A 26,765-nucleotide genomic window follows, 5' to 3' on the forward strand; every position below is an offset into this window, starting at 1 on the left:
CTTGTCTTTAAAATTAGGGTATTGTACAAAAGTGTCTTAAGAATTTTGTTTTTCTCTTACTTTGGGCTGAGGTGGGGCAGAATGTTTCCAAAACTTGCTTTGATCCTAATTTTTCAAGAAGTACCTTTGGCTGACTCTGCAGACAAATGTGTTTCTAAAAGTTTAATCATTCCTATTTTTAAAAATGCACATTCTGGAAAAACAAACAACGGAGAAGCTCTTGCCACCCATCCTTGTCTTGCAGGCAGAGTGAGGCAAAGCTGTCATCAAGTAGGGAGGCTCTCTAGATATTTCCACAAGCCCACAGGGCCGTCCATTTGCTGTTGAGAAGGCATATTCTACATCGTTTCTTAGAAGTAATAATATGCTCAATTCATAAGGGGAATTTCAGATTTCTTTTAGCATCTTTACAAATGTAACGGAAAGACTGCTGTTCCAATAGGTTATCTTGGTGATTTAAAACTTAAAGCTCTTCGGGGTGGCCAGTTACCTCAGTTGGTTAGAGGGTGGTGCTGATAACACCAAGGTTGCTGGTTCGATTCCCACGTGGGCCACTGTGAGCTATACGCTCCTTAAAAAAAAAAAAGAAAGGAAAGAAAACCTTAAAGCTATTTAAGGCTCCAGAAGGAATTTACAAAATCAGTATATGTGAGATAGCAATGTGCTCTGGAATTTATTTTGAAATACTTATATAGTATTGATTTACGTGAAGTGTGATTATATGATTAAAACCCTGTCGTTTTCTCACAATTTATGTCTAGGTTCTTGAGTTCATCACAGATTTTAAACTCTCTCTCTCTCTCTCTCTCTCTCTCTCTCTCACACACACACACACACACACACACACACACACACACAATATGTGCTGCTTAAAAGTAAAGTATTTCTTAGTTTGTCTTATTGTAGGTATGTTTATAAATACAATAAAATCTTTATGTGCTGCCCTCCATGGTTCCTTTCTGAATTACAATGTGAGATGTTTACATTAGTGATACCAGCAATATAGCAAAGCAACAGTAGTTTGCAAAGGAGACACATAGGTAAGAATAGGGTCACATGAAGAGAGAATCATTAAGCTTCAGGTTAACTGACTTGATTTCAAACCGTTCACTGCAATCTAGATGTGCTGTATGTATGATCTGACATTACTTATCCCAATTTCCTTTTCCTTCGTTGAAGCCCCTTTAACCAGCAGTTTTTTCTCTACGGGTAATGGTTCTCCTCTTTTCCTGCAGTTCTGGCATTCTTTAAGAGGATCTAGCCCCTCATAGCTCTTACCCAAGTTTTGGAACTCAGTATTCACGGTGCTCACCCGAGTGATGCAAAAGCTCTCAACTTTCAGAAATGGACTTACGACTGTTTTAGGAATTCTCAAGAAAAGTGGTCTTAAAAACCCTTGTTATTTGAAGGCAGTCCATCAACATGTGGCCCTTAACCTCACTTCTGTTGCCTGAGAAGCGCTTCAGAATGTTAAAACGAGGGCTTAGTTTTAGCGTCTGATGGGTCTGAGGTTGGTGTGGTTCTTGAGCAGTCTTAGTTAAGAGGACTAGGTAAGCCCCATTTAAGAGCCTAAGAGCTTCTTCAAGACACATGAATATCGTTTTTAAAAAATAATTGCAGCTGTCAAGGTAGAGTTAGAAACACTGCCACAGAAATCTTGCACCTCTGTCCTCAGTTTGCCAAGAAGAAGGAGAATAAGTGAGCTTATTCTCCCATCTCTTGTGATAGGCTTTCTACATTCCATTAAGCAGTCCCTCCTGAGGATGCCCATGGCTTCGGAACTGCGGGATTCTGAATGACAATGAATTTCTTTTGCTTTGAGAACTTGACCTAATGCTTTTCTCAGCAGGTTTGGTAAACTAAACTGTTCTCAACTAAGCTACTCAGTAGTTAGCACATTCTTTTCCTTGTCTCTTATTCTAGTTCCGTAAGTGTTGCTAAGTTTTGAAACCTCTGCCTTTCGATTTTTCATTAGCATAATGCCTGGAACTGGAAAGACTATCTAAATTCAGATCCCAGCTTGAATGTGACCTTGAGCTAGTCCTTTGCTTTCTCTTGATCTTCGATTGTCTGGTTTTACTTTAACTTCTGGCTAGATTAGGGCTTGGTTTTATGAATCCTGTGCCCAACTCCCCAGTTTTTCGTTTTTTACCACCAGCCTAGAATACCTGAATACTAGGATCACCACCTTTATTATAATTGCACTTTCATTTGTGTAGCTGGTTACAGTGTGCAGAGAATTTTCAGAAATAACCGTATTTCATCCTTGCACAGCTGTAAATTAGGTATATAGCTGGTATCTGACCTGAATTTTCTGTCCATTTCAGTTTCAGATCTTCTGTCCTGCCATCCCTTTGAGTAGACTTCCTATTTTTGATTTGGAAAAAAAATGCTACCATATCAGTGGATGAGGCAACTAACTATTTCCTTCTTTCCATTTGGACTTGAGCAGACCAAGGCGCAAGACTTGCTTTGACTTATTCATACTGATAAGGAACCAAGTCCAGAGTACACATTTTATGACTGCTAGTTCACTGTTCTCAAAGGAATATCCATTACTCGTAGCATGATTTATAAAATTGCTTTATCAGCGTAATTAAGCTATGGAATCTCAAATGACGTTCTATATTCCCTCGCTGACAAAGTTAGCACAGGAGATTTACTCAGATTTGCAAAATAGAAGACATAAGACATTAAGGCTGTTATAAATGTTCTTCCTTTACTTCTATCCTGCTTATAAAAGAAAAAAGAAAAATAATCTGCTCTTTTAACTTCACTTAGGCTCAATTGATTTTCCCCATTTGTAGAATAGAAATGTAGTCTTCAAATCAAAACTTATGGCATTTTTCTAGAATATTCTTTTATAATACTGTTTTCTTGTTCAAATAACTTGATTTAAAGCTTCTAATTGAAGAACATAAATAAATAGATATTTCTGAATTGTATCTTCCAAAGTTTATTTCAGAACGGAACTCAAAAGGATTCTCTCTCAGACTTAGACCCGTGTACGATTTAAAAGAGCTGCCAAATTGTAGTTTACTTGATCTAAATAAGAGAAGCATTAGGGTTACACCTGCAGCTGTGAAAAAAGTGCTGGATGTGTACAATTTTATGTAGGTGGTCTGCAGAAGACAATTTTTGCACACAAAGTAAAGGCATCTAAAAATGTGTCTCCTCTTCTTCAGCTATCCCCGGTATTTCTTTTTTAAGCCCACAAGTCTGATTACCTTTGTATGTCTCTCGGGAGCTACAATTTTGCTGGAAAGAGATTCAGAACAGTCAGGACACTCTATAAAATAGATAGTGAGTTTTTAAAGTTTGTATCCTCTACAGTAGTAATAAAATGACCTAAAAATATTCTGGAAGACTCTCTTATGACATAGTGGATGAGTCATCAGCTTATTTCTGAATTGGTGATATTCTGTGAGAATGTTTCAGAATTTGCCATTGCACAAAGTCTTGGTCCATTGCATAACTCCAGGGAAGCCCTTGTGTATGTCCCCTCATAAATTGAAGCTTATGTAACTGGGACATATGTTGCATATGTGTGTATGTGTCTGTGTGTACGCACACATTTATATATTTACATATAGATTTTTATCAAGTATTAATTTTTATAGGAAAGTTATTCTTTTTATATTTTGCTTTCTAGTTTATTAAAGAGGCTGTCAGTTCTAGAGCCATGCTTCGCAGCAGGCGTTTTTTTTTTTTTTAACATACAGTACATCACAGACTTGTAGGTGGTCTTACTGAAACGGACTAGTATGCACTCATCGTATATTTAACTCACTGTACAAGTTCTGCGAGGCTCGATCTGGTCTGTACTCTGTTCTGTGAAATGAGCCCATTCATCATACATTTGGATGTCATATTGCTATAATAGTTGCTTAATACATTCCCGGTATCTTTCCTTGTGAAGCACCATACTTTGAGTAGCACTGTTCTAGAGCACTGAATTTTTGAAAGTAGAAATGTCAGCTCGAATCAAGTGACCTGGGATGGGGGTAGGATAATTAATTAGCACCAAACAAGTGCACCTAAAAAATGTTATTTGTGGTACTTTATAGTTTGCCAGTTGAGACAAATTCAGGCAAAGGAGAGATCTTATCTTCATTATCATTTCACAGCCCTTCTTGCAATTATTTTGGAGGTCAAAATAATAGAATCTCACCCCATATGGGAAAGGACCAGGTGTGAAGTGGCAGAGCCCCCTCCTGCCTAATTTAATGCCTCCCCCATTCATACAATTAAATATAATGTATAGTATGTGATGTTTTTCAAATACAAGTTTGTTTTTATCCAGAATACAAAATGTGGTACGTGTACTCTTTACATTATGTGATGAATTCAATGGGGAAGTGATTGATTTACTGTGACTTTACTATTGTCACCTTTATGAGTTTAGGTTGGGACGTAACGTGATGTAACAGCAAAATAGTTTATTGACTTTGAGGCTGGTGAGATGTGGATTTGAATTCTGACTCTGCCACCAGTTCTCTGTGGCCAAAGACAAAGGCACTAACAATTTTGAACCCCAACTTACCAGTTTCTTAAGTAGTTATGATACCACTTTCCTTAGAGAGTGTTGTGGGAATTAGAGAGAATATATATAAAATGACAAAATATCTGACATAGTAACTGCTGAAGGAATTATAATTGCCATTGATGATGATTGTGATAATGCACTATTTTTTATTATTAGTGTTATTATCATATTCATATATTACGTCCCTCCTTATCCAAAACCTATTGGGTTCCTGAGTTCAGATACCAACACGTAGTGAGGGTCACCCAGGTTTAGGTCTTTAAGTGACACTTGAGGAGCCACTTAATTTTCCTAGAGTAGGTTACCAAGGTACCAGCATTCACCTGATCACAATTTATCCCAACTTCAGGCAAGTATGCACTTCCTTTAATTTGAAATGCAAAGTAGAATAACAGACTTTGTACGGTGTTCTTTACTGTCTCCCAATTCTAAAATAATACACCTTTGGTAATAGAAAACGATTCACACCATACCCTTTCATCATAAATGCAGATGACTTTATTAATACATATGTGTGTGTCTCTCCTCTTATCTGTGTCTTTAAGACCTTAGAAGTTTAAATAAAGTACAAAATCTAATATGTGTGTCGTAAAAATAAGCTGGTAGAGAAACATACCCAATAATTCATAAATAAATAGGAGAAAGCCTGTAAAACAATGTGCCATGCTCAGAAAAATGCCCGACACGTCGTAAACACCTAACAAATGGTGGCGGCACTATTATGGTAGGGGAGGGGGCAAGAGGGTGGCTACAGAGGAAGTGAAGGTGGGATGAGACCATGCATGACAAGCTTTATATGACATGCTGAGGGTTTTGATGCTAAGATTTGTTACTTGGGTGATATATCAATCAGGGTCCAGTCAGAACATAGAAACCACTCTAGTTATTTCAAACAGAGGGAATGTAATGCCAAAAATTGATTACCTAATGATGGAAGAGCTAAGAAGCCAAACAGACAGCAAGAAGCCTCTGCTATACCTAGGGCTGTAGGGACAGTGGAAAGAGGGGTATCATCAGAACCCCAGTAGCCATGGTTATCAGCTGAAGCTAGCACCAGTGGCCATTTGGGACCACTGAGGGAGGGGCTGATGGGAGAGAGTTGGAGCCAGGAAGGAGACACAGCTACTGGCAAAGCTTTTGGCGAAGGCAGAGAGAAAAAGGGAGAAATTACCTGTCCTTTCCTTTCCTCATGCCCTCTAGTCTTCTTCCAGTGACTCCCGTTGTCCAAACTTCCCTGGAAGCCAATTGGTAAGGGAGCAGAACAATGCCATTCTCTGTAATAAAGAGCAGAGCAAGGCGAAAGGTCAGAGAATGGATCTGAGAAGCAACAAGCAAGTGGTTGAAGTGCAGGAGACCTGGATGGCAATGCAGCCAAGCATCTGCCAGTACTCAGGGATGAGAAACACGAAGCCTTCAAAGTTTTCATAGCACTTACTGATCTGAGGTGACTTAGAAAAGGCAGTAGAAGGGCACACTGGGTTCAAAGGGAACTAAACTAGAAACAAGAAAAGAGGAGGTAGCAATAAAAAAAAAAGTCATCTGCACAGAATTTCAAACACTAAGGATAAGCTCCTATGCATTTGATTGTAGTACTTGCATTGTTTATACTGTTCCTTCTCAAGTCTTTCAAGACTAATGAACTTCTTTTAAGCAAAGACCATCTCCCTCACCTTTGTGACCAGTGCCTGGTGCATATTAGCCTCTGAGTAAATAAATGTTCACTGAATGAAACACAGTAGAGCAAGGGAGAGTGATTTTGCTGGGGAAGAAGACAAATACCATTCATGAAGATGGAAAGATATAGATGATATTTTCCTAAGGCAGATTATTAAACTGGCAAGATGGAACTCTCTGGAGAGATGGGGATGGAGTTCTTTCTGGAATGTAGAAGATAAAGGCTCAATAGTAGTAAAAATAGGGAATATTGATTAAGTTGTAGATTTCACTGGCAATTAGATAGTTTAGCAAAACCAGGTGAACTGCTGTTCTGGAATCCATTTTGTCCTAAGAGGAATAACTAATTGATAATCAAGAAGATAAGACCCTTGAAAGAAAGAATCAGTATGGATCTGGAATTTGAATAACCAGGGCAGGAAACACAACACAATTTGATGTTCCGATAGCCTCACTTACTCATTGGTTCCTTGACTCAGTAAACATTTAAGAGTGTGCCAAGCATTGTGAATCCTAAACTATAGGACAACAGCGTAAAAATATTATGGAAAATAAAGCTGATTCAAGGTATAAATTTTTGTATAATCCAATTTTTTTTGAATACTAAAATGTCTGTTCATTCCAGAAATTTTGGAAAAAGTGAAAAAAAAATAAAAATCACCTCAAATCTCTGCACCCAGAAATAATCACCATTTACATTTTAAAGGATTGCTTGCTTCCAATCCTTTTTTTCTGTGTAGTTTTATATAGTTGTTAGAGATAATATTATTTTTATAATGTTGTATCCTACTTTATTCATTAAATATCATAAGTTTTCTCTCATTCTTAACAATTCTTCAGGGATATTACTTTTTCCTAGTTGCATTTTCTTAAAGTACCACCTTTTAAAAATAATTTCCCATTTTTCAAAAATTAGTTTGTGACAAAGGAAATTAAAATTTGTGTTAAATTTATGGCAATAAATCTTTAAGATTCTGAAGACTTATTGTAAACAAGCTCTGAGAAGAAAGCCAAGTAAGGTGTTATGATGTCTTCTGTCCAACAAGCTACGTATGTGTTAGAGATGTTACAGAATAAAGTCTGCGAGGTCAGAAATAGGCAGTCGATAATCAGAAGGTTGATAAGTTAAATTTATCCTATGACAAATATAGTTTATAAATGTAAGTGATCAGTTTTCTACCACAAATGTTTTAATGGGTAAAATTTCTTTTACGAGATATTTACAGTCTCAAGGTGACAAGGCAGCTATCGTTGGAAACTTTCAATATTACGGGAAAATCTTTGTCCTTCTTAGCAAACAAATTGAGAGAGAAACTCAGCTTTATGATATGTTTCTGTAAGTTTTAATTTGTACAATAACTGATATGTAAAAATTCGCTTGGCTGTAACTTACCTGTCTAGAAAGAGAATGGCTAGCAGAACACTTGTATCTTCTCAAAACGTTAGTGCCTACAATTACGACATTCTGTTCAAAGTTCTTCATTACACTATCAATTAAGGTTTGGAGCCTCTTGCTTCAGTTACATTTTCTGGCCAAGATGCAGTTAAAGAGTATGGAGCTAATAATGTTTTCCACACTTGTTTGCAATTTGTTTTCAGGCCCTAAGTTAGACTGTGAAGGAACATCATCATAGGAGTGGAATCACCGAGTCATAGGGTATTAATGTGTTGGGTTTCTTGGGATATATTGCCTGAAATTCTCTCAGAAGTTGTACCCATTTACACTCTTAAATACATGACACTGCCCATCATCTAACAATGCCCTTGGCAGCATGGAACATTATTTTTACTTTTGCTGTTGTAATAGGGAAAATAAAACCATCCCATTGTTGTTATTTGCATATCTTTCATTGCCAGTGATCATGAACATTTACTTTTAAATGTTTACTGAGCATTTTTCCTCTTTTGTGAGTGATGTAAAAGCGAAACCAATTTAACCAAACAAAACTCTTCCAAACTTTTCTGATACAATGCGAGCTTCCTTTCATTGTGTTGAGGAACTCTTGGTGATGAGACTCCTGATTACATCAATAAAGGGCTATTCAGTTACAGGTAGCAGAGAAAGGTTGTTTCCTGCCTCTTGGAAACTCATACATAGCACAGGTATGGACAGTTTACTTTTTTTTTTTTTTTAAGATTTTATTGGGGAAGGGGAACAGGACTTTACTGGGGAACAGTGTGTACTTCCAGGCCTGTTTTCCAAGTCAAGTTGTTGTCCTTTCAGTCTTAGTTGTGGAGGGCGCAGCTCAGCTCCAGGTCCAGTTGCCGTTGTTAGTTGCAGGGGGCGCAGCTCACCATCCCTTGCGGGAGTCGAACCGGCAACCTTGTGGTTGAGAGGATGCGCTCCAACCAACTGAGCCATCCGGGAGCTCAGCGGCAGCTCAGCTCAAGGTGCCGTGTTCAATCTTAGTTGCAGAGGGCGCTGCCCACCATCCCTTGCGGGACTCGAGGATTGAAGGGGCAACCTTGTGGTTGAGAGCCCACTGGCCCATGTGGGAATCGAACCGGCAGCCTTTGGAGTTAGGAGCATGGAGCTCTAACCGCCTGAGCCACCGGGCAGGCCCGGACAGTTTACTTTCATATTCCCATGTAAGGCATTGGTATTTTCCCTGTAAATATGGAGTACTTAGAATGTTCCAAGCCCTGCTCTGAGTAACAGGATACAAAGAAACATAGTCACGATCCATGTTTATCTCCCAAGCTCGTGTGAACTCGGACATGCAAAGGACCTTATGCTGTGATAGAACTTGCCTGTGACAATGAAGGGCATCAACCAGCTCTAGTACTTGTTGCCAAAGGGGGAAACGCTTAAGTTATTTTAAGTCCTTTCCGTCTTTGGAACCCAATTGACAACCATGTTACTTCCTCATGTTGCTGATATAATAGTCTATTAATGCCAGCATATACCCGTTTTGTTTTTCAAGGCACATTTAAATGTCTCCGGGTGGAATGACTGAAGGTTTAAACTCAAACACACACATACACACACTCTCTCCCTCACTCACTCACACACACACTCACGTGCGCACCTCATCCTTACCTGCTGTCTTTCTACTTGTTATGTATGGATTCTAGAAAATCATATGTCATCTTCACGAAAGACCTCACTGTCTTCTTTGGGAAATACAACTGAGTTACATGGAACAGTTAATAAATTGTATAATGCTATGTATAGCAACTTATTTAATACAAGGTCAAATGTTTGGTACCTTATGTAGGTAAAAGCAATATTGATTAGAATCACCAGGGAAGTCTATTTGGAGAGTAAGGAAGGAATTTTACTTCTTTCTAGGAAGGAATTTTGTAACTCTTAGGTAAATTGAAATGTAGGCTAAGATATTACAGATAGGATGAAGCAGCATAAACAAAGGTATAATTAAGAGAAAGACTAGCTTGTTTGAGGGTCATTGAGGACATTGTTCTACTCCAGAGTTTTGAAGAAAACCCTGATTCAGTGCCATTAAATTAAAGGTAAATTGAGTACCTTAAATTATAGAATGAGAAATTTCAATTTCATTTTATTGGCAATGGAAAAACACTGTTGAAGCTTCAGAAGACAGAGGCGATGAAGCCTCTGTCCTGTTTGTAGAGCTAAGAATTTGATGGGATGATGTAAGGATGATGAGAGAAGCAGAGGTTACTTATTTCACTTTGTTTTGCTTTGTGGCAGTTGAGATGTTCATGGTCTTAGGATAGCAATGGGAGAAAGAAAAAGGGGCATGACTCCAGAAGTTTTTCTCCCCAAGATAGAATTACCTGAAAGGGGTGACAGATTTGGATAGGCTTTAAAGAAAAGAGTTAGAAGATGCCGTCTAGATTTTCAGCCTTGGTGACAGAGAGAATGGTGATACCATTGAACAAAAAAGAGGAAATCGCAAATTGGGGCAATAGGAAGTGGATCTGAATTTTACTGATTTATATACTTATGGATTTATTTATGTAGTTCATCTTTTTATAAAAATTTATTTTGGGCCACTCATATCAATGTATGAATGTCATACGTTTATATTTCTGATTAATTTTCCACAGCATATATTTCTCAGTAATCTTATCAAAAGCCCCATGAAGTATGCTATTATCTCCATTGTGCAGATGAAGCTCAAAGAGAATAGGTAATTTGCTCACGTAGCATAGCTGGGATTTAAATGTACTTTTAAACTCCTAAACCAGTGATTTAGCCCCTGAGCTAACACTTCTTCCTGGAAGTGACAGTGGTCTTTTTGAAGAAGTATCTTGGGGGCATTTGGGAAGGAGAACTAAAGAAATGTTTTAGAATCATCAACATGATACAAAGATTCCTTGTATTTTTATTGCATTTAATGTATAAAATGCTGGGGTAAGATTCCTAATTTTTACTGAGCAAGTATATATCTTGGATATATCTCTCCTAGGAGCTCTTAAGATACACTATTTCATGTAGTCTTCACAACAGCCCTCAAACAGGTACTGTTACTGTCCCTTTCCACATGGAGAAACTGAAGCTGAAGGTTTGGGGAAATTAAGGTTGCTTGCCCAAGCAAACTAGGAGACGGAATCATAATTTAGATTAAACAGATATGAGTTTTAATCCTTTGGCCTTTGGTTTCCTTGTCTGTAAGGTGGGACTGAAATAACAATATCAGAGTTAGAGGTGTTCTATCAGAATTGATGTGTTGATGGCTAATATCCAGTAAGCACCCAATAAACGATAGCCGTTATTACTGTTCTTTTTCCTGCAGCATCATAACTTAGAACACACCAATTTTTCTTCTTTCTCCATTAGTTCTTCTGTTATACAGTAGTACTCTTCTGGAAGATGGTGGGTGAAACAAAGAATTTGGAAGAAACCACACAGAAGTGTGGGCAAGAAGTTTCTGTATTTCCTTCTGTAGATATTTCATGCATATACAAGCAAACGTGCATATAAAGACGCCCGCGTTTACGCATTGATAGCATAATAGACATAATGCTCTTTGATGCCATCACCTTTTATATAATTCAACTGAAGTTTTGGCTTTTTGTTTCTGAAGAGTAATAGCCTGACAGTTTGCGAATGAAAATTTGCTACATGGAGAGTTATGTTAGTATGTTTATGAGACATAAACCGAAATAAATGTACAAAGCTTAACATCGGCAGCCAGTAGCCTTAAAAGTCAGATTAGGCAACCATTCAAAAGTATAAATGCTAACTGGCTCTCATGACTTCCAAAACAAACAGAAACATCATTATTATTAAATAGAGAAAGATTATCGTCCAAAGTACAGAGAGGATGAACTATTGTATATACTGACACATTAAGGGAGTGTCTGGGACCTGGCTTCTTAATTCAGGATTTGGACTGCTGATGCTCTTTAAAAGAAATGTTCACATCCTCTCTTCCTGACTTTCTCCTATAACACACTTCACTTCAGAACAATCATGACTTTCTATGTCAGGGTGGTTAAGAAGGAGCCGAGTCTTGAAAACCTAAGATCCCAAGGTTCTAGAAACTACTTCAATGAGATTAGGCCTTGCTTGCTTCTGGGAAACTGTTTTCCAGATTTAATATGATGTCAAGTACTTGTTAACGTTAAATTCATGGTCTCTCTGTTCAAACTGGGAGCAGGTGGGAGCTCTTAAGCCAGACGAGTAGTTTTGAAGTCCCAAAGAGAATGAGCCTTTGTGTTTTGTTCTCTGGCTCAGTCAGGAAGGGACGCTGAGATAGGGGTGTTACTGTTCTTACTACAATAAAATAATAACGAAAAGAAGGCAGAGGAATATGCAGGACAGTGATGCTTCTGGTTTATGTGAAAATTTTGGGGGATGTGCCTCTTTAAGATAGTCCCTCAGCTACTTTATTAATTCAACTAAAGCACCCCTTTTTTTCCTCCAGGGATGAGAAAAAAGAGAAAAAGACTTGGCTTCTAGACCTCGTTTTTCTTCTAGTTGACTTGGGACCCCAGGACAAGTTACTAAGAACTTTTTAGTCCTTAGCTTTTTCATTTGGAAAATGAAGATTTAGAAGGAGAGATTTCTAGTTCTAAGATGCTATAATATCATTTTCTTATTTGATAAAAATTATGGTTTTTTTTTATCCCCCAAAGAATACCCATAAGGAGTAGGTAGAGATAAATTAAAGCTACCTAAAGAATTTAATTCCTGGTTGCCCAGTAACCATTAAATCCCTCAGCAGTCAGGCAAGAACCACATTCCTGCCTGGAGACAAGATTTAGTCCTTTTGGAACTTACCCTTGGGCTGTGTTCCAAAAGTTTATTTGTAAGTTAGTTGCTTACAACTTGGAATAAAATGTGCTATAAATGGTGGTTAGGTCCCCAAGTCATAGAATCTTATTTAACCCTCAGAGTGTCTGATGCCCTGCACTGTATGGGATAGAGTGCAGCCACGTGTTTCTATGGTAACAAATGCTTTTGGGGTAGAAAGTCACATTACTGGGGTGGATTGCTCTGCTCTCAAAGCTTCTTTGGATAAGAACTGGACATTTAATCATCAGAGGTCTAGTTACCTTCCTGGTCACTCCACTACCCCACTGGCCTGTCAGCTTCCCTCTCTGGTCCGTATTTCTGTGTGAAGGTTTCTATGATCTCTTAGCTCCACTCCCCTGCCTCATGGTCCTTTTGAAGATACTGCCCATCACCATCATGCTGATTTGGATTACAAACACCGTGGGCAAACAAAGACCCACTTGTCCCTATATTGTTGTAGAGGAATGGGGAAGGCCGCGAAGGGCTTTGGGTGTCAGAAAGATTTGGGTGTCAGGCTCTGGGATGTAATCTTAGGGAAGTTCGTAAACATCACCTAGCCTCATTTTCCTTATCTTTAATAAGGTTGGAAATGTTGAAATCGGGACATTGTATATGGCTTCAGGGACATGCAGCATCTGCTGTTGGCACTCAACGAATGTTAGCACTCCTTTTGCCGTTGGCCCACCACTTCTGTTTTTCTCTTAGATTCTATAGGGAATACTTGAATGCAAAAAGGGCAGAAGTAAGAGTCACCTACATTTAAAAAGAGAAGGCAGCTTCAAGCTTGTCCCCAAGTATTTTTGTGCAGGAGTCTGAGGAGAAAAAACATTGGGTGGGATCCAGTGAAACTGAGATAAGAGGAGAAAGAGGTAGACACGGGAATGGTTCCTCCTGCTGTTTGGTAGGAGCGATCCCAAAGGTGGGGCGGGGCAACCCCTGGAAATTGCTACCGGAAGGGGACAGGGGGATACTCCTGTGGCTTCAGAGCCATCCATGAGCTGTGCAGATGTGCCTAATCTTGGACTGAACCCTCAGACTCGTCGAGTGAGAGAGGACATGCTTTATGTCAAGCAACTTCCAAGGATAACATAGTGTTGAGGTGATAAAGAAGAGTCTTTTGCCAGTAACACTGTGAATTTCCCTGTCTTGATTCAAATGGATTGTTCTTGTGTCTGTACCGTATGGGTGATCGTGGATCCATCCATCCCTGAGGCATCCTTCCTTACTAAAAGCAAAGGCGGGGCCTGTGTCATGGGCCAGGGCAGTTCCTTTGTCTAATAAAAAGCTCCTGCCACTGATTAATTTTTTAACACCTGTAGCTACTAAGTGATTGGTACTTTTAAAGAACGATTTACATACTCATTAGCATCTTTATCAGGATCTAATAGCTAGCATCTAGTCTCCAGAAAAATTAACGCATAATGCTGAAAAGAAAACATTGTTCTCGGTCCCGTGCTTCATTTTCATAAACATCATACTATAACTAGGCTTCTGGACACGTGGGCAGTTTGAGTCATATCCCCTCAGCCCTTTCCCTGAGTATACAAAACACAGCAATGAGCAAATTTTGCTGTTCCTAGATACATATATCTTGGCTTGTATACTCTCTTGGACTGATTTTTCATGTTTCAGGATTTAACTGATTTTCTTCTTCCACCCTTCAATCAACAATGAAACAATAATAAAAACCCAAACAATTTATTTGCCCTAATAAGATTAAAGCCTACGGCAGAATGTTGCGGAAAAAGTTTTTTTTCTACATGGTTAATTTGCTTTTTCTGTGGTAATTAAGATCAGATTTTCACTGATGTTCATTTTGGCATCCATTTTATTCTTGAAGATATTAAGGGGAATGAATACTGGGGGGAGTTGGAGGTTGGGGACCAGAAAAATGGAAAGAGGCGGACAGAGGATGCAAATCATTTTTAAGCAGAACCTAAAACTTATACTATCAGATAAAGGATAGATTTAGAAATCTTAAGTTGAGTTTCAAAACTTCTGAATAATTGAAAGTTTTTGTTTTTTTTTAATAACATTTATCTTAAGAGCTATGAGTAAGGAAAAATGCTACTTGGCTTTAAGGAGATTTTGCATTAATGATGAGAGAAAAATATGAACATGTCTAAAGAGTTAATGAAAAATTAGTTACTTGTAAGTGTTCATATATAGGCAGACATTAATTTCCAGAGAAATAACTGTATATTTAAAAATTCTAATCCTTATCTTACATCTGGGCAGAATCAAACTTGTGAACATCCCATTCAAAGCAAATGTCTAGTTAGACCCTCTGCAGATTTATTTATGTCTAGAAGAGTGCTTTAATCACATAAGCCCTATTAAAAAACAAATTTCAGCTGAGTAAATTTTAAAGATCTTAGGGGTTTATTCAATGACTCATAAATCAGGCAGCATCTCATCTAGCAAATAGAAAGGAGCTCCGAGGAGCTGTACAAAATGAAAGGCTTTTATAGACAAAAGGGAGCGGGACAAAGAAGTTACATAGCAAAACGGATTGGTTGTGGTAAAGTCACTTTCCTTTAGAGGATGGCAGGGGTCTATCAGGAAGATTATCACCTCACTAGTGCTGAACAGGTGATTCTTAATTGACTAGTTTAAAATTCCATTTCTGGGAGAGCAAAAAACTATAATTAGGTTAAGTCTTGGTTTGGTGATGTGAGGCCTAGCTTAAGCGACTCCATTTTGGACCTGTTACCTTGTTTTTGACAACCCTCTATTATAACGTTGTTTTAAACATTAAACTAGCTGTCAAGCTGTCCTGCATGGGTGTCACCACCTGGTAGCAAAGATGGGGAACTCTGATCTACGATATCTTTACTGCTAACTTTTTTTCTCCACCCCAAGGAGGATTGCAGGTGATGGATGATGCTCTCTATTCGGTATTCTACATTTTGTTGATTACAGTCCAATTAACCTGTCATTTAAAAACACATTTTGCTTCAAGTAATAAAACATCTGACCAGCTATATCTTAACCACGTAAGAGCTCATGTGTTTTTGTATAAGCAGAAGTCTGGAGACAGTAGAGAGCTGAGGAAGAGTTCCCTGATGCCATCAGAGATCTGAGCCAGTGTTTGTTTTGCTGTACCATCTTGAGCAAGTGACATTTGACCTCATGGTTCCATGATGACTGCTGCCCCTCTGGCAGGAAGGAGGAGGAAGAACCTTCTCCCTCTGAGGCTTTTTGTGTTTCAGTTTGGAAAAGGAAACCCTTCCTTATAGCTATCTCCTGAAACATTGGCCAAAGCTGTGTCCACATGGCTACCTCTGGGTTAAAGTATGGAGATCCTGCAGCCTTCGGAGTAGAGAAAGTCCAGGGAGAAAGAATTTGAAAATGCATGTTGAGTAATCCAATCTACAGAATCTGCCACAATTAAATACACCTAAGTCCCTTTCTCACTGCTGAGCATTCTCTTTAGATTACCTTTTTTCTTTCTTATTTTTTATTGCAACTCCTTTATGTCTTGGGAAAGTCTTGATATTATCTATGTTATGTGTGCTTCAAGAAAGAAGCCCAAGCTTGGGGCTGTAAGGGGTAAGCAAGAGAATCAATAATGATTCACCCTTCACTGTGGGAAATGATATTATTTGAAGACAAATCAGATGTAAAATCAGTGTCATTAACAGGTAAAACCTGGTAAAAGTAGGGAGGTTTTCAAAATGTTCAATTCAAACCACATTTATTGTGCACCAACATTTATTGTCCTAGGTCCAATAAACCAAACACAATACACTCTCTTCAGAAGTACCCATTTCTTTTTCTCATCTTTTCTTCCTCATATATAAGAATAAAAAATAAGGCTGCCTCTAATTAGCCATATTCATTTTTATCAGTATTGCTATAGATTTTATTTTTATTGTATATTGAGTATTTAAATTAACCTTAAATAAACCTTTGCGGGCTAACTTAGAAATTAATCACTAGTTCCATAAATAACATTGCTTATATGGAAAATTTTCAGTTCATTAACCCTAAAAAATGTACATTGTAATGCAGCTTACATCATGTTGGAAGATACTTTTGTGTTTGATATATAAAAATGCATGACTCTTTGCATTATATGTTTGTGTATGTATATAAGCGTGCTCATTGTGGATGAAAAGGGAGCCACATACTAAACCTGACAATCTCAGGGGAGGGGCCTGCGTGGCAGGTCTTACAAACTCAGAGACCAAAAGTAACCACATAGGGTGATCTGAACATAAAAATTCCTAACCAAAAGTGGGTTATGGCGGTTACTCACATCCTTGGCCTGCAGCTTCCTTGACAAAGGCCAATCTCTACCTTAAGTGAGTCTGTTGTCTTTCTGCATCTAAGATAACAAACATACCTTTGAAATGTCAGTCATTTTTTTTCAGACCCCTCAGCACCAGAGCACGAGACCGTATAACCCCTCATTGTTATCTCTGTGCTATAAATGTTAATTACTAAGTCTCCTGTACCCACCAATATAAAAGAAGTGTTTCTCTATTTTGCCTTTTTATCCCATCCCAGAGATTTCCCCGCTTTGCTTTCTCCCACCCCCGTAATTTACCACCAGTGGATTTCACATAACCTTCCTTAACATCTCCTTTGATTCTAATATATAAAATAAGCTGCAAAACTGCCATTCTCCAGAGCATTTTCTCAACCCATTGAGATTTTGCTTCTCGGCTCTTGTCCTCAGTTTGGCTCAAACTCATAAAAATTCTCTTGGTTTGGATGTTTGTTACATCGACATCATGTAACCAGAATTTTCTATGTGTATATTGGTTTGCACATCACAAATACCCAGGAAATATGTGCTGATTTTCTGTGTGTGAATTTATCTTTTTTACCCGTCATTTTTTAGAAGCCTGAGTCTTTAACCCCTGAGGTTAGTACACAGTTGGGCCCGTAATTGGTGCTTAGATAAATAGTAATTTATGATTTTAAAATGTGTAAGTAATTGTCACTTAATGAAATGTGGTCCTTCGACTGGTTTTGGTTCTATCTTCCCATCCATTTTTGTACTGGAAAAGAGGTGGTATTAAGGCAGTGATTTTGGTGGCACAATAATTTAGTTTGAATGCATTAGTAAAAGGTGGAGTCCAAAGAATGAATAGTTGGAAAGTTTTCGGAAAACCCCGTTAGAACTGTTTCCATAGAATAATTTGAGTGAAAACGAGTAATAGCTAGTTTTTGGAGGAACTCTATAGTAAGAGCTTTGACAAGGACAAGAAAAAGAGTGTAACGAAGTGTAAATGTGAAGTTTGGGGGAGAAGAAGGGAGTGGTCTGGCTGAGCTAAAATCTACAAAGAAATGCCTCCTGGGGCCAAACTCGTAATTTAAATGACTGAAGGTGGCTTGGTGGCCGCTGGGGCAACTTGAAAAGCTTCTGTTACGGCTGAAGGGGCCTGAGCTTCCCCTATTGTCATTTTGAGAAAGTCTTTCAGTTCTTCTAGAGAAGCAATACAATGGGAAATCTCCAGATTTTTAACTATTGGCAAAGTCATTCGACAATTTTAAACATCGTTGTATGAGCCCAAACCAATCAAACACAAAAGCAGAAAGCCAGTCTGCAGACTAAGTTCAACCCATTTGTGACCTCTGCTCTGCTCTATGGTTACTGGAGAAATAATGAAAAGTAATTGGAGTTTTGAGAGAAAGATCCTATGTTGAAATCTTGGGAGATAAGGGTGGAGAAGTAAGTAAGCTGAGAAAGTGAGGCCAAGGTAGGAATGTTGAAATTTAGGAAAATCTTGTCTAGTTGTTCTAAAACTGGAAACCAACAAAAATGAGGCTGGCATTAAAGGAAAGGAGGAACTTGATTGTTGTTTATTGTCACATTAAAGTAGGTTTTCCACAAATTCCCCAACTATGAGAAGGGATGGTAGATTTGAAATGAATAGTGTCAACCATATTACAAAAAAAAGTATGCTTTTCCAACCCCAAAAATGTAGGGCACATGTTTTTAAAAAAAAATATCTGTGAATTTGGTTATATGAAAAGCTGTACAAAGGTATCAAACTTAAGTCACATTTGATCATTTTAAATGTTTCACCTTTGTTATAAAGAGTAACATTTAATCTGTCTCTGCCCTAGAGAATCTGGGGGGGTGGGTGTTCACTTCTGTGGGAGAGGTGGTGGTAAGATTGGTTAATTCATGAAATACAGAATTGAGTTGAAGGGCACGGGGAAATTTATAAGTTCATGGAGTTCTACTAGTTCTGTCAGTAGTTGAGGTGCCCTTGTTAGCTTTGATGAATACAGGAGAGCGGTGAGTAAAGGTTCTGAGTCAAAGAAAGGAAATCGTAATTGAAGTGACTGAAGGTGGCTGGGTGAAGAAGATGGATGGATGACAAGTAAGGCTGGTCAGAGATTGAGGACCAATTTAGTGATCTCGCTGATTGAAGTTCCTTCTGATGATAAAGACGGCAAATAAGGAAGTGCTTGGGTACAAGAGCTTTTTCAATGAGCTGACAGGAAAAAAAAGTCATACTAACTATGGAGTAGGGGATGACGTGAAGGTGCTTTCAGTATATGATAGCACCTCATCCCTCTGTTTTCAGTGCCTTATCTCACTCCCAAGCTTAGTTACTCCTGATACCCCTCGCTCTGGTGCAGCTTCTCCTGAGATTAAGCCTTCAGCCTTCTGTCGGGGTGAAACAGGAGGTGGCTAGGGTGCTGGGCTGTGTGGGGTGCGGGAGAAAGTGTTTAAGGCTCTAAAGACTTGCATCCAATTCTTGTGTTTTCAGCCATTATAGCCTTCAGAGGAGCTGGAGCCTCTAATTTCTGAGAGTTCTTGGCTGTGTACATCGGCATACTTCTTCTATAAATTGACGAATACTAAAGCAGCCACCCCGCCTTCCCAACTTCCCCCTCTTTCCCTCACGTTCATTTAGGCTTGGGATTTCTCTGGTCTGTTCTCCACTCCTCTCCACTTTTGTCTGTTTTCTTTGGGGGTAGATGTCATTTTTAATTCTTTCTGTCATCGTAGTAGAGTCTCAGGAATAAGGAGAGAGAAACGAGTCCGTTCCATCTGCCATGTTTAACTGGAGGTCCCAAGACCTAAGTCTTTAACATGCTATGCAGGGCTCTGCAATGGGCCTCTCCCTGCCTACCTGTCAGGCCTAATCTGGGACCATTCTTCCTCCTTGCTCTCTGTGATTTCAGCAATGTCAGTCTTCTTAGGATTCTTAACGATCCACCCTCTTCTCTGCTTTAAGAGCCTTTTTGGTACGTGCTGACCTTTTATCCTGATGTGCTCTTCCCATTTTTCACCTCGCTAATTTCCATCACCCTTCAGACCTTTGCTGAAACGTCACTTTCTCAGAGAAGCCTGCCTGGCCTGTGTTTCCCTATCTGTGCTCTCAACAGGTATTGAAAGGGTCGGTGGAAAGATTATGGCAAGATGGATATGTTCTTAAAAAGCTACAAACCAGTTTTGCCTAGTCTTTAATCATTAGTATTCTGTATATTAATACATAAGTACAAAATTTTTTTTGGGGGGACAAGTTTTTGAGAATTAAAGCCAAATTCTTTCTGATTTGAAGCTTAAGTACAAGGAACATGGCACAGCAGTGTTGATATAAATCAACGCCACATTATCTGAGGGAGATTTGAGGTCCCGGAAATGATATTTAAGATACACAGTTCCCTCCAAAAAACTTGATATTGACCGTTTGTTAGAGAAGCTGCTTTCTCAACAAATGTTTAACAGAGCAGCTATGAGCAAAACTGATTCGAATTTCAACTCTTCCAGATAAGTGTTGCTAAGAAGTAGTGAGATTCTGCTAAGGAAGGCTGAGCAAGAGGAGGGAGCCAGAAAGGCCTTGAACAACCCACACTCAGAATTTTGTGCTATCTTTTATTTCACAGTTGAACGTCTCAATTTTTAAATTTTATGTGTGGTTTATAACCTGTTTCTTCTACAATTCTAAGTCTTCCACATTTGTGCTACACTGGATACTTTATTGTTTCCCCTTTTCATTTTTTCAAAGAATTCTTGAGAGTCACTGGTGGCAAATAAATAATACCATTTCACATCTGGAAACATAACTTGATAGTAATTATAAATTCACAGACTCTGCTTTCTGCAGTCATGCAAGTATGAATGTATAATTCCTATTTATCTCTGAGTAGGTTTATTTTTTCCCCATCTAACTAAAACTGTGTTGATGAAGAGGTTTTAATGAGTTTAGATTTTAAAAAGCCTCAAATATATCTTAAAAATTATAGGCCACATATAATGTGTTAATGTACCTCTTCTCTCTCGGCTAATTCTTTAAAGACATGTTCCAAAAATCCTCCCTGTTCTTTTTTTTTTTTTTTAAGGTATATTAGTATTGAGATAACTTTAATACCAAGGTTTTTGGAGAAAGTGTTTTCTTTTTCTAATAAACTTTATTGGGGAATACTGGGGAACATTGTGTTTCTTCAGGACCCATCAGCTCCAAGTCAAGTTATTGTCCTTCGATTTAGTTGTGGAGGGCACAGCTCAGCTCAAAGTCCATTGACCATTTTCAGTCTTTAGTTGTAGGGGGCGCAGCCCACCATCCCATGCGGGAATTGAACCGGCAACCTTGTTGTTGAGAGCTCGCGCTCTAACTGGCCGCCGCCTTCCTGTTAAAGAGTTTTTGAAGGGTTCCCAGTAATTCTACATTGTACTCTAAAACTTCTGAAGCCTGGACATCTTGCCTTAATTTGCTTTCAAGCCAGACTTGGTTTAAATTGCTCAGTTTATCTCAAGCCTTATTTAAGACTCATGGTTCTTCTCTAGTCTAGTGAGTTTGAGCTGGCAAGAATAATACTTGCCAGTGTGGAGAGTCCATTAGAACACTATAGGAAGAGTGAGGCTGGAGAATTAGAGGTACATTATTATATTTCAAAATCTACCACCTTCCTATAATCAAAGAGGTATGGGGAGAGACTGCCTTGTTTTGGCTTATTTGGAAAATTATTAAAATAGACAAGCAGTAGTAATTTAATTCACATTGTATGCCAAGCACTGAAGTTGGAACTGTACCACAAAACTATCATACTTCCTCTAAATTTTATTTTTCATTCATGATCACCTGAGTGATTTAGACTACCTTTTTTCTGTGAAATAGAGTTGGTAAAAAGAAACAAAGATCCTACCACTAATTTATCTGTTGTAATCTTTAGCCATCCAACTCTTTCCACTCATTAAGTTTATGAGGTCATTATCATTCATTCTACCTAATAGATAAACATACTGAAACTTTGGGCCTTTCCAAAAAGTCTCCATAAGCCATTGGAAAGCTGGACTTGTTTTCAATACGCCTTGTTTTAAATTCTAAATCTCAGTTCAGTCACAGATAGCAAGATTTTGGAAATATAATTAAAAGCCAAAAGTCAGCTGTAAAATTGGAATGAAGGGGCTTAATGTTTTATTTCTATAGTACTTTCCAATGGCTTTAAAATGCTGAGGTGTTTTTCACTATGTTTGCAAGAGCAGGTCCAACGTGTAGATTTGTGACTCAAACTTGATCAGTCATTACTCTTTTCTGGTGAGTTTGATGCATTCCACCACTACCTTCCACAGAATGAAAGTAAAAATTGTAAAACAAATATTTACCATAGTCAAGAGAAATTTATAGGCTAAACAAAGGGGCAAAACCTCCCCCCAAGCAAACCTATTACTTGTTTTGCCCCTCAAAGTAAAAGTCAATGGACCATCACTTCAGTAGCTGGTTGATGCAACTTAAAAAAGGTAGATGGTTCGATATTTGCCCTTGTTCCTTAAGTTATTAGCTTTCTCTATTTTTAGGTTAGAACAAGCCCTGAATAAAATAATTCAAGTCCTGAAGAGGAATGTATAGTTCAGCATTTTTATCCTTCTGAATTGCGCTTTCTACCAGCTGCCATGGAAACATTGTGAAACTTGTTTCTTGGATAGTCTCTCTCCTCAAGTTCCAGTTGTGAGAGCTAGTGAACTCATTACAACTTGGATCAGAGTCCTGGAAAGGCAGCTCCGAGGGAAAATGGAGACCAGCCTCCCACGGGGGGGTGGGGATGGGAGTGGGGTCTTTAGCTTTATTCTGCATGCATACTTCAGCTAAAAGATCAGCTCCAGCTTCAGCGCAGGACAATGTCACATTGTCCACAGCTGTACCACATCGAGGTTTCTGTGTACATCCTACACACTTTCACAAGGCAGAGACTTATCTCTTCCAGCTGTAAGCCCGAGGGAGTGGTGCTACAGATTCCTAGCAACAAATGCAGACTCAAACAACACAGATGGTTAACTATCTTGAGTAGAACTTTTAGGGCACTGGAACCCTGTTGCAATTCACTGATGGTTACTGGATATAAATGTGTATGGCTTCTGTTGCAGTATGATGAAAACTAGATGTTTTCCCTGCTAATTTTTTCTGTTATTCCCAGATCACTGTTTGAGAACTAGTTGAACTCTGGTGCATAGAAAACTGGTGGCAGAATGCTTGTTCTCTGCAGTGGGTTGGGGGTGTGTTGAAAAGGGTGTCAAGGAAGATTAACTCTGAGGTGGAATATTCCACAGTTAGAAGGATTTGGAAGGGAAGAAGATTTGAACTGCTTTAGGGAAGTTGAGAGCACTGCTAGAGCAGGAATGTTCCAGATGCATGTCTCCGATAGTATTCCACAGGGAGCCACACCCTGAAAGAATCAGATCATCCTTGCCTCTCCCACTTGGATCTCTAGCTCCTGGAATTTGCCAGTTCTTGATATGAACTGTGAGATTTGGATGGAGCTTCTGTGACCTAATTTAGACCATTTGTTGTAAATTCTAAACAGAACCTGGAAAATTGGAAAGGGGAGAAGAATTGGGGTCATAAGAGACCTTAGTTTTATGAAAAAAGGAAGAAGACAGTAGGAAATGAGACCAATAACTTAAGAGGCAATTGAAAAGGAGGATTAGAAAGAAAGGGAAAACAAGAGAAAGTTTTTGCCATTGTCTTGTGTCAAGATGTTTGATTGGCTCACAGTTCACGCTCCACACTTTTGTATAAGTAAATGCATGAAAGGAAATTTGGAGTTGGAGGCCTAGTCCTTGGAAACTGCTACAGGCTGGTATCGAGGGAAAAGTGGTATGTGCTTGACTGTAAGTGCATTTCTGTGTCTCTATGTTGCTTACTTTATAAAGAGGCAAAGGCTCATTCGTGAGTTGTGTGTGAAGGAACTCTGTACCACCAAGTATGTTGAAAGTCTGATTGTCCTGATGGATGGTGTTACACCAATCTGGAGAGCAGGACAGGAATTAGTTTCCCATGGATTAGTGTCACAAGAGAGTTCATGCCATGAGTTGGCTGACACCACACAAAAAGATAAGCGATGATGACTGGGGAAAATAGACAAAGGAAGAACCACAACTCTTGAGGGAGTGAGAATGAAGGACAGTCAGAGGGACCCAGATAAATCAAGTTCTACACACCAGAGAACAAGTTCCAGGGAAAAGTTAATTCACTTCAAGGAGAAGGAATCTGTAGCCTTTCAAGATACTTTTAAACAGTTTATTGAATAACTTTTATTGGTATTCATCATAAACAAGAGACCCACAAATATATTCCAGAGTTGAGTTTTTGGTCTAATTGATTATAATAGTCATTAGATAATCTCCCGAAGGACCACAAAATGGAATGTAGAAAGGTAGAAAAACAAAAGACACCAAAGGTCTTGATGCAGAGTTTCTATTTGAACTTGAACATGGAACAAAAAGCTTTATTAAAATGTACAAATAAAAGGGCAGCCAGATGGCTCAGTTTGTTAGAGCATGAGCTCTCAACAACAAGGTTGCCAGTTCAATTCCCGCATGGGATGGAGGGCTGCGCCCCCTACAACTAAGGTTGAAAACGGCGACTGGACTTGGAGCTGAGCTGCGCCCTCCACAACTAGATTGAAGGACAATGACTTGGAGCTGATGGGCCCTGGAAAAATACACTGTTCCCCAATTAAAAAAAAGAATCAAATGATCTTTAAAAAATAAAATAAAAAAAATGTACAATTAAAGACTCGAGTGCACTAGCAGGTCCAAATTGAATCACCTGGGGATCTTGTTCAAATGCTGATTCTGATTCATAGATCCGGGTGGGGCCTGAGAGTCTGTATTTCTAACACGCTCCAAAGAGATGCTATCCTATTGGTCCTCGAAGCACACTTTGGGTAACAAGGGCCTGCAGAGCTTTTGTTGGTTGGGTGTTGGTAGCCACCCATGGTTAAACGTAGATGAAGGCTGTCCACTGATACATATCTTGGCTACCAGTTTGAAATGAAAACAAGTCTCAGAACAAGCTCTGTCACATAGAAGCATTTATTAGCCACAGGGTACAAAACAATGTTAAAACCTGTGCCAAGGGCAAAATGAAGTCAGATCTCTGCCTTTTTGAGTGCTTGACCTAAGAGTCTCACAACTCACACCAGCCACAGTCTTCTAACACAGTTGTTCTCAAAGTGTGGTCCCTGGACATTCAGCATCACCTGGAAACTTGTTAGAAATGCAGATTCTTAGGCCCTCTGCAGACCTACAGAATCAGAATATCTGGGAGTGGGGCCTGGGAATCTGTATTTTAGCTAGCCGTCCAGTTGATTCTGATATACATTCCAATTGGAGAACCAGTGCTATGACAGCAGGATTCTGTCAACCATCCAGTTGAATTCAGGCAATCGAGAATCCAATGAAACCCAGCTGGACATTTTGGAATCCAGCCTAAGGTGCCATGTCTAAAGGTGGAGGTCTTGCTAGATTCCTTTCACACCCTGTTAATGTAAGAGCCGGGAATGTTTCTATAAACGTTTTTTAGATAGTCCCCCTATTTTGCAAACCACTAATATCACCAATGCAAATGCATCTGACATTAATTAGGATAATTAATGAAACCCCTGGTGTAATAGGAGCTAAATATAGCTGAAGCACTCACAGTGGCCCTCTCTGGAGTGAGGTTTTTTTGATTAATTGCTGGCCAGCCACCCCTGGAGTGTGCATTCCTGATTAAGGTAACTGACTGCCTCTGCAGTGTAGCTTAAGCTAACACACACACACATCATATTGTACTGTCCATCTAAGGGTTTTTTAAAAATTCTTTTGACTTCTACTTTATTAAGGCATAATTTAGACACACCCATTTTAAGTGTACAATGTGAGTTTTGACAAATGTATACACTCACGTAACCTCCACACCAATCAAGACATGTAACATTTCAATCACTGAACAAATACCTTTGTGTTCTTTGTAGTCAGTTACCTCCCCCTACCCATCCCCCCAGGCTACCCTCTATCTGCCTTCTGTCATATAGGTGAGATTTGCCTGTTTTAGAATCTTAAAGGAATGTAATCAAACAGTATTTACTCTTTGTGTCTTGCTTCTTTTACCCAGTATTAAGTTTTTTAGATCAGTTCACATTGTTGCATTATCAGTACTTAGTTCTTTTTTATTGCTGAGTAGTATCCATTGTATGACTCTTCCACGATTTGTTTATTCATTCTCCCATTATTTGTTTCCATTTGAGGCTATTATGGATAAAGCCACTGTGCACTTTCATGTACTCATCTTTTTGTGGACGTGTTTTTATTTCTTTGGGGTAAATATCTAAGAGTAGACTATTTGGGTTAGAAGACAGATGTATGTTTAATTTCATAGGAAATTGTTAAACTCGTTTTCCAAAGTAGTTGTACTATTTTCCGTTCCCACCAGCAGGGAATGAGAGTTCCAGTTGCTCCACATCCTTGCCAACATTTAGTATTGTCAGTATTTTTATTTTTATGCTGAATATTTTAAAATAAATTACAGACATTGTTTTTCTTCCCTCTAATTTCAATTCAGGTTTTTATATTTGGTCTCTGCAAAGGCCATAAAGCTAATAATGTTGACCCAAGTGACAATGTTGACCCAAGTGACTTGAATATGAATTAAGTTATTTCCCTTTCTTAACCCCCAAGCAGAATTGGTTTTGTGGGTACCATTTGATTATTGCAGTTAGTCATGTTCATCAGTATGTTTTTTTTCTTTCTTTCATCCTTTTGTTCATTTAGTCATTGAGTCTGTTAACAAGTTCCCTAGCTGTATTCGACCTGCTTTTTCAGAGGACAGTCATATATTAAGTCTCTGGAAAATATGACAGAAGTAGGAGACAGGGTACTTGTTCCCAAGGAGCTTTTTGGAGCTGGGTTCCTGAAACATAAATACACAGAAACTCTAGAAAAAGACATACAGTCCAGGGTATAGCAAGGCTTGTGCAGACTTGAGGAAGAGCGTCATCTAAATATAGCTTCCTGCTAGGTAAGGTGAGTTAAGGTTTGATACACAGACTGGTCACTGTAGAAACCACAGTAGCAGAGATTGTTGAGCA

General features: G+C 38.8%; 1 protein-coding gene across 12 annotated transcripts in view; it reads left to right on the top strand.

Annotated features, from left to right (window-relative positions):
- DMD (dystrophin) overlaps positions 1 to 26,765 on the top strand; it is a 2,143,628-nt gene that overhangs the window by 2,000,009 nt on the left and 116,854 nt on the right. The window lies entirely within an intron of this gene.

The sequence above is a fragment of the Rhinolophus ferrumequinum genome, chromosome X, assembly GCF_004115265.2.
Source record: "Rhinolophus ferrumequinum isolate MPI-CBG mRhiFer1 chromosome X, mRhiFer1_v1.p, whole genome shotgun sequence".
Classification (NCBI taxonomy): domain Eukaryota; kingdom Metazoa; phylum Chordata; class Mammalia; order Chiroptera; family Rhinolophidae; genus Rhinolophus; species Rhinolophus ferrumequinum.